This window comes from Lactuca saligna, chromosome 3, assembly GCF_052625555.1.
Source record: "Lactuca saligna cultivar CGN05327 chromosome 3, ASM5262555v1, whole genome shotgun sequence".
NCBI lineage: Eukaryota > Viridiplantae > Streptophyta > Magnoliopsida > Asterales > Asteraceae > Lactuca > Lactuca saligna.
The window spans coordinates 172460255-172467187 of NC_136419.1; the positions used below are offsets into that span (position 1 = coordinate 172460255).

Genomic DNA, 6933 nt, shown 5'->3' on the forward strand with positions numbered 1-6933 from the left:
AAATGGAAGGAATTGTATTTCTGCAAGAACGGAACAATTTTTTCATTTTAATGAAACTAATAATTTCATTCTGTCCAAGTATTTTTCATTTGAATTTCTTTAATCTGTAAATATGTTCTATATAAATTAACTTTTGGTGGGTTTTAGTGATTTTTGTTAATATAACCAAATAAATTTTACAAACATCATTCACAATCATCGACATTATTTTAGTTATTTTTCATTGACACATTTGGTTTCACTAAATTTATTAAACAAAAACAAATTATCTTACATGTATGACAAAACTAATGGGTAACTTGGTATCTGATAGTTATAATTGTAGTTGTGGAAAGCCGGAGCTTTTATTTGTCTACAAGTGTAGAAGAAAAGTAGTTGGTTTTTAAAGTAAAGTTTTTTAATAGAACCAAATCAAATGTAACTAACATCACCCACAATCAACATTGTTCATAGCTATTTTTCATTGAACTGGTGTCCACTAACTTTATTAAACAAAAACTAATTTCTTACACTAGTTGGTAGCTTGGTGGCTATTAGTTGTTAACTGTTAGTTAGAAGTTGGAAAGAGGAAACTAGAGGGTTTTTTTATTTATTTATTTATTTATTATTTTTTTTTATTTTATCTAAAAGTTTACGAGAAAAATAGTTAGTTAGCTTTTAAAGTTGCAAAATACAAAAATACTAAAAATTAACAACTTCTAAAAGCTATTTAAAATAGCTTTTGGATAAATAGTTTTTTGTTTAAAATAAGAACTTTAATCCTTACACCCCAACAACTCGGAAGTTGCTCCCGAACATCCTTACGAGTCCAAAAACGGATCACTTTTAAAAGTTTTGAGTAAATTACATGAATGGTCCCTATGATTTTGAATAATTTACATGTTTAGTCCTTGACTTATTTTTTAACTCGGAAGGTCTGAACTGTTTGCTTTTGTTACGTGCTTTGTCCCTGTCTTATTTAAAAAAACTATTTTGCTCTTGATTTTTTAATTTATTTAAATAAACACACCCCTAACCACACCTTCTTACCTTACCTTACATACCCCACTATTTTTCTATATTTAAATAATAGTCTTTTTCGGTAAGACAGAGACCAAACATGTAACAAAAACAAACAGTGGGGACCAAGCGCGTAACAAAAACAAATAGTAGGGACTTTTCGAATTAAAAGAATAAGTTAAGGACCAAACACGCATGTTATCCCAAACCATAGGGACCATTTGTGTTATTTACTCAAAAGTTATTTATTTATTTATTTTTTTTTTTTTGAGATTCACTAGTTTACCCAATCTTTGTGAATTGTTTTATAAATCCACTCATCTAGTTTGATTGCAGAATTTTGATAATAGATACTTAGAGGGTGTTTGATATAGCTGCTAAAGTGACTTTTCATTTTTCTCTTTTTCTAAAAGTCAAAAAAATGTTTGGTAAAATGAAAAACACTTTTGTAATCAAATTTTTCAATAGAGGAAATCGTGTCTTTTTGAAAAGTCATATAAATTTTGAAAAGTCATATAAACATGACTTTTCCAACTTTTCAAACACTTGAAACATTAAATTATCTTTATAACCCCCGCTATCATAATCAATTCATCAATTCATCAATCATTTTTAATCATTATACATGTAAAAGTTAAACCAAACACTTTTTAAAAACAACTTTTGACTTTTTCCCCTCAAATGCTATTCCAAACACATTTTAAAAAACAACTTTTGTTAAAAGTCCTTTTACAAAAAGTTCTTTTGCCCCCACAAAAGCTAAGCCAAACACTCTTTTAATTCAACTACACTTTGGCTCAGAAACATTTCCCCAAAAACAATCTAATATTAGTCAATATGGTATATCTTATTGCAAGGGGACACTAAAACTCAGACAATGTAGTCTAAAAGCTTCAGGTGTTGCTACAACCCACAAAACATACTATATCTTTCACATCTACTCTAATAAAGTGAATGTTTTTTTTGTCACTCGTCACACACTCATTCAATTTGCCAAATGTTATTTTATGGTTGTGAATTATTTTTTTTTTCCACATATCATTTTATGGGTTTTTCTATTTTCATAAAATCCACATAATACTGTAATGTAATAATTACAATAAATCTAGTAATAAATGAATATCAATTTCATTAATGGATTTATCTTCTTATTTCAAAATTCTCAAATTAAAGCTCATTAGTTTATTTTGTTTATTTATTTAAATTTAAAAGATAAAAAATCAATTTTAATAATTCATTATTTTTCTTATTTTCTTATAAATCCAAAGTTCTTATATATATATATATATACATATATATATATATATATATATATATATATATATATATATATATATATATATATATATATATATATATTAACTCATGTAATACATGGGTCTTACACCTAGTTTGTTACAAATATACAAGCTTCAATAGCATGCTGGATCAACTATTCAAATACCCTTTTATTAAACCAAGTATACCTTGAGTTTAAAGAAAAGTTGACCATACTAAAATTTTCTCAAAAGTTCAAAGGATTAAAGAAATTGATGTGTCACTTGTTATGCATTGCTATATAAAACATGGTATCTTGTACGCAACGAAAAAGTTTAACTTCCAATTTTGCAAATAAAAAGAAAAGGAGAAGTGCCATTGAATTTCGAGTCACAACTATTGTCTTCTGGATATTGGGAAACAAAGAAAACTAAAACATAACAAACTTGTAAACCATTTACACTGTAAAACAAGGAGTGTCCACTTCTTCCTTTGGCACAAGCTTACCAATGAGCTTAAGCAAAGAAGCATCTAAAGATCTAGCTTTTATATGATCAAGTAACATTGATACAGTTGAAGCATCAAGTGAAAAGCCTTTCCCTTCCATTTCCAATAAAATCATCTCTACCATATCATGATGAACATACTTTAAAATTCCTTGAAGAAGAACGCGGTAAGTCACATCATCTGGTGAGCAACCTATCTTTTCCATCTTAAAAAACAACTCTTTTGCTTCACTCACTAAACCTTCCCGACAAAAACCACTTATCATCACATTGTATGTCCAAACATTCGGTTGCAAACCTTTAACAGTTAGGTCACTGAAAAGGTTCCTTGCAATATCAAACTTCCCAATTTTACTTGAACCATCAATGAGTATACTGTACACAATAATATTTGAATTTAGCTTGTTGTCACCCATCACACGGAACAAAGAGAGTGCTTCTTCCACTTGATTGTTGTTGCATAAACCCTCAAAAACTATTCCATAAGTGAATTCATCTGGAATCAAGTTGTGTGCTCGCATCTCATGAAATAGTTAATCTGCATCTTTACAACGTCCAACTCGAAACAATCCATGTATCATGGTGTTGTAAGTGATCACATCGGGTTTAATACCTTTTTTAGTTATTTCATTAAACAAATGCATGGTCTTTTCCATCTTCAATCTCTTGCAATACCCATTCAATAAACTATTATAAGTGACAATATTGGGAACCAAACCTCGAAAACCCATGGAATAAAAAACCTCCTTTGCTTTCCTCATTTCACCACGCAAACAATACCCATCAATAAGTGAATTGTATGTCACTACATTAGGATCCTTCCCTCTCTGAATCATTAAGTTGATAACACTTTTTGCTTCTTCCACTTTACCTTCCTTGCAATGTGCATCGACTAATATAGTAAAAGTATGAACATCTGGGGAGATGCTTTGCTGTTCCATTTCTTTGAGCATTTTATCGACCTCATCCCAACAACATAAGTTACAAAGACCATGAATCAAAGAGTTGTAAATGACAACATCAGGTAAAATGCCATTGTGGAAGACCATTTCTTTGAAGATGTTTAAAGCATCATCTACCCTTTTGTCCTTGCAAAGACTATCAATGATGGTGCTATATGTGAACACATCAGGTTACAACCCTTTTGATCCATTCGTTTGAGCAAAGCAATGGCTTTATCATTATTGCCAAATTTAGAAAGCCCTTTAATCATAGTGTTATACATAATTTTATTAGGTTCACAAAGTTCCTCTTTGATTAGCTTCTTGAATAATATTTCCGCCTTGGGGACTCTATCTTCTAGGACGAGTCCATTTAAGAGTGTATTAAATGTGTAAACATTAGGTAAAACAGCACGTTTAAACCCATAGCCAAGGACTGCAAATCCTTCATTGGTATGGTACATTTGGCAGCAACACTTGATAGCAATGCTAATAGTGTACATATCGATAGGAACACGAAGGGCATTCATTTGTTTAAAAAAGTCTATGGAACAAGAATAGTGTTTCATTTTGGTAACACCTTGCAACAACTGATTGAAGTGAATTACTGGGGGCAGAGGTTGTCTCTGTGTCATTTCATCAAACAGGTTGAAGGCATCATCAAGGTTAGTAATCAACTTAAACACAGATCGAGGATGATTAAAAACCCTTTCATGACTGGGTGAAGAAGTTAAATGAAATGTTGCTAACATCGTTTTGGAGGGACAGATTCCGGTAGCTAATTCTAAAAAGGATGAAGGATTTTTGAAAGAAAGAGGGGAAGAATGAGAACTAAAGGTACCTCTGAGTTTGTTGGGGGAGATGTGAGTAGATGAAAGAATTGACGTTTTTTGGAGTCGACATCATCACGACAATCGGCTTCAAATAGTTGGATTCAATAAAACACATGTTTGAATTCATTGGATGGATTCAATAAAAAACAAGTTTGAATTCATTAAACGCCTTAGTAATTCTAGAGTAAATTACAGGAATGGCCTCTGGTATAATTAAAATCATAGCTTTAGTCCAACCTGGCATTTTGTTACACTGACAATCCTTATGGTTTCCTTTTGTTAGATGTTTGGTCCTTGAGTAGTTAAATTACACAGATGTTAATTTTCGAAGACAAATTTCACAATCAGTCCCTGTGGTTTTCAAAAAAAATGAAAACTTGAGTAAAATATTAGATTTTGTTATATAATGGTCTCTAAAGTTTCAACCTTGTACCTTTCATCCCTTTTGCCAACTCGATTTATTTTAAGCCGTTGGGTGTATGTAAGATGACTTATTATTATTATTATTATTATTATTATTATTATTATTATTATTATTATTATTAGTTAATAGTTTATGTAAATATTAAATGATAATAATAATTCCACCACCACCTGGCTTTTATCGTATGTCGTTCACCATGATAACCGATACCCTCCACCACCCACCTTCAACGAGTTCGCTTAAACCCAAATTAGAACCTTTTCATATAAAGAAAGAAAAAACATCATAAATGGTCCCTGTGTTTTTCCAGATTCTGAAGTTTAGTTCCTGTGGTTTAAAATCTCATAAATGGTCCATGTGCTTTCAAAACTTTTGACAGATGGTCCTTATTGCTAACTCCATTAAGTTTTATCCGTTAACTAAAGGGAATTTTAGTCATTTCACACCACAGGGATCATTTAAGAAGTTTTTCTTTTATTTACAAAGGGGTCTCTCTCTCTCTCTCTCTCTCTCTCTCTCTCTCTTTGACGCCTGCTTCCCCCTACTTTGTTTCCCTCTCTTGAGGAAATAGTCAACCAAGCCACATTCCTCCCCTACGACAAATCCCAAATGGAGTTCTACGCCGACGACCTGGTTCCATGGCTAGAAAACCAGACCTCAAACCTTGTCACTTGATCCGCCAGCGCGTTAGTAACCATTTCCATGGACGCGTTGGTGCCAAGCTCCAACACCCATTTGCAAACGCTGTGGCCAGCTGCTAATGGCTCCGTGGTTCACCCAAATCGAAACTAGAAACCAAGTTACGATACATAGTGACGCTTACAGTTGGATTTTTTGGACATTTAACTTGATGCTCCCATTTAGGGTATTTTATGGTGTCGTGGTGGAGAAGAAGGTTGACCGATCTTCTCCATCAATTTCATCAGGAACCACTTACGATTTCTAGGGCTATTCAAATTCATCCGGTTAGGATCTGCCTACGATTTCATTATAAACAAGCACTCATTTGATTCTTGGATGAACACATCTTCAGATTCTGGTACTTATAACTCCACTTCCTCCCATCTCGGTTTTTTGATCACAACTAGCACATTCTGGTTCTTCTTCCTTAATATAAGCTCAATGGAAATCATTTGTGATATTTATTCTCAATGGTAACTTAAGAATCAGAATCCTAAATTCGAATAAAAAACTAAAATCATGTTTGTTTTTGTTTCTGTAAATCAATTTGAGTTAGTGTGTGGGTGTTCATCCTACCATAAATTGATTTGTATGTGGATGTTTATCTCTCACTGTTCATTCAGTTGTCTTTATATGTTGGGGGTCTTGTGATTCTGGTGCTCCGGTGACTCCACATATGAGTTTGGACTCTCCATGGGAGGTCAAATAAGGAAAAAGAAGTTGCAGAAGGTGTTTGGACTCAAATTTTGTTGTAAATTTAGTGGTTTTCAAGTTTAATTGTATTTATGTATGTGTAGTTTAAGTTGTAGGTCAAATAAGGAAAAAGAAGTTGCAGAAGGTGTGGTGGATGGTTGGGTTGTCGCAAAACGAGAGGAGCAGTCTCTCTTTTCCGACGACCCTTTGTGGGTCTTGTTCTAGTTGTTGGCAACGATAAAGCGAACGGAAGAAGAGCAGCAGTGGGTCGCAACAGGGAAATGGGGCTTAGGCTGCTAATTGTCGGAGGTATAAGGTGGGAAAATGGGTGCTGGCAGTGGTGTTTCTTGGTGGTTTACCATGGTTGAGAGTGATTCTTCACCAGTGGCAGTTCAGACGATTTTTTTCTTGTCGGACATGAGCTAAGAAAGAGAGTGAGGAGGTGGCTTGGAGAGAGAGAGAGATTATATATTAAATAATTATATTTAGTTTTTTCTTTTTTAAAAAAAAATAACTGAAAAGATCAAATATGGTCCTTGTGGTGTGAAATGACTAAAATGCCCTTCAGTTAACGGATAAAACTTAACGGAGTTAGCAAT

General features: G+C 32.9%; 1 pseudogene; it reads right to left on the reverse strand.

Moving 5' to 3' along the window:
• Window positions 1–2713: 2713 nt before the first annotated feature.
• LOC145036170 (uncharacterized) lies at window positions 2714–4458 on the reverse strand (annotated as a pseudogene).
• Between the last annotated feature and the right edge of the window lie 2475 nt (window positions 4459–6933).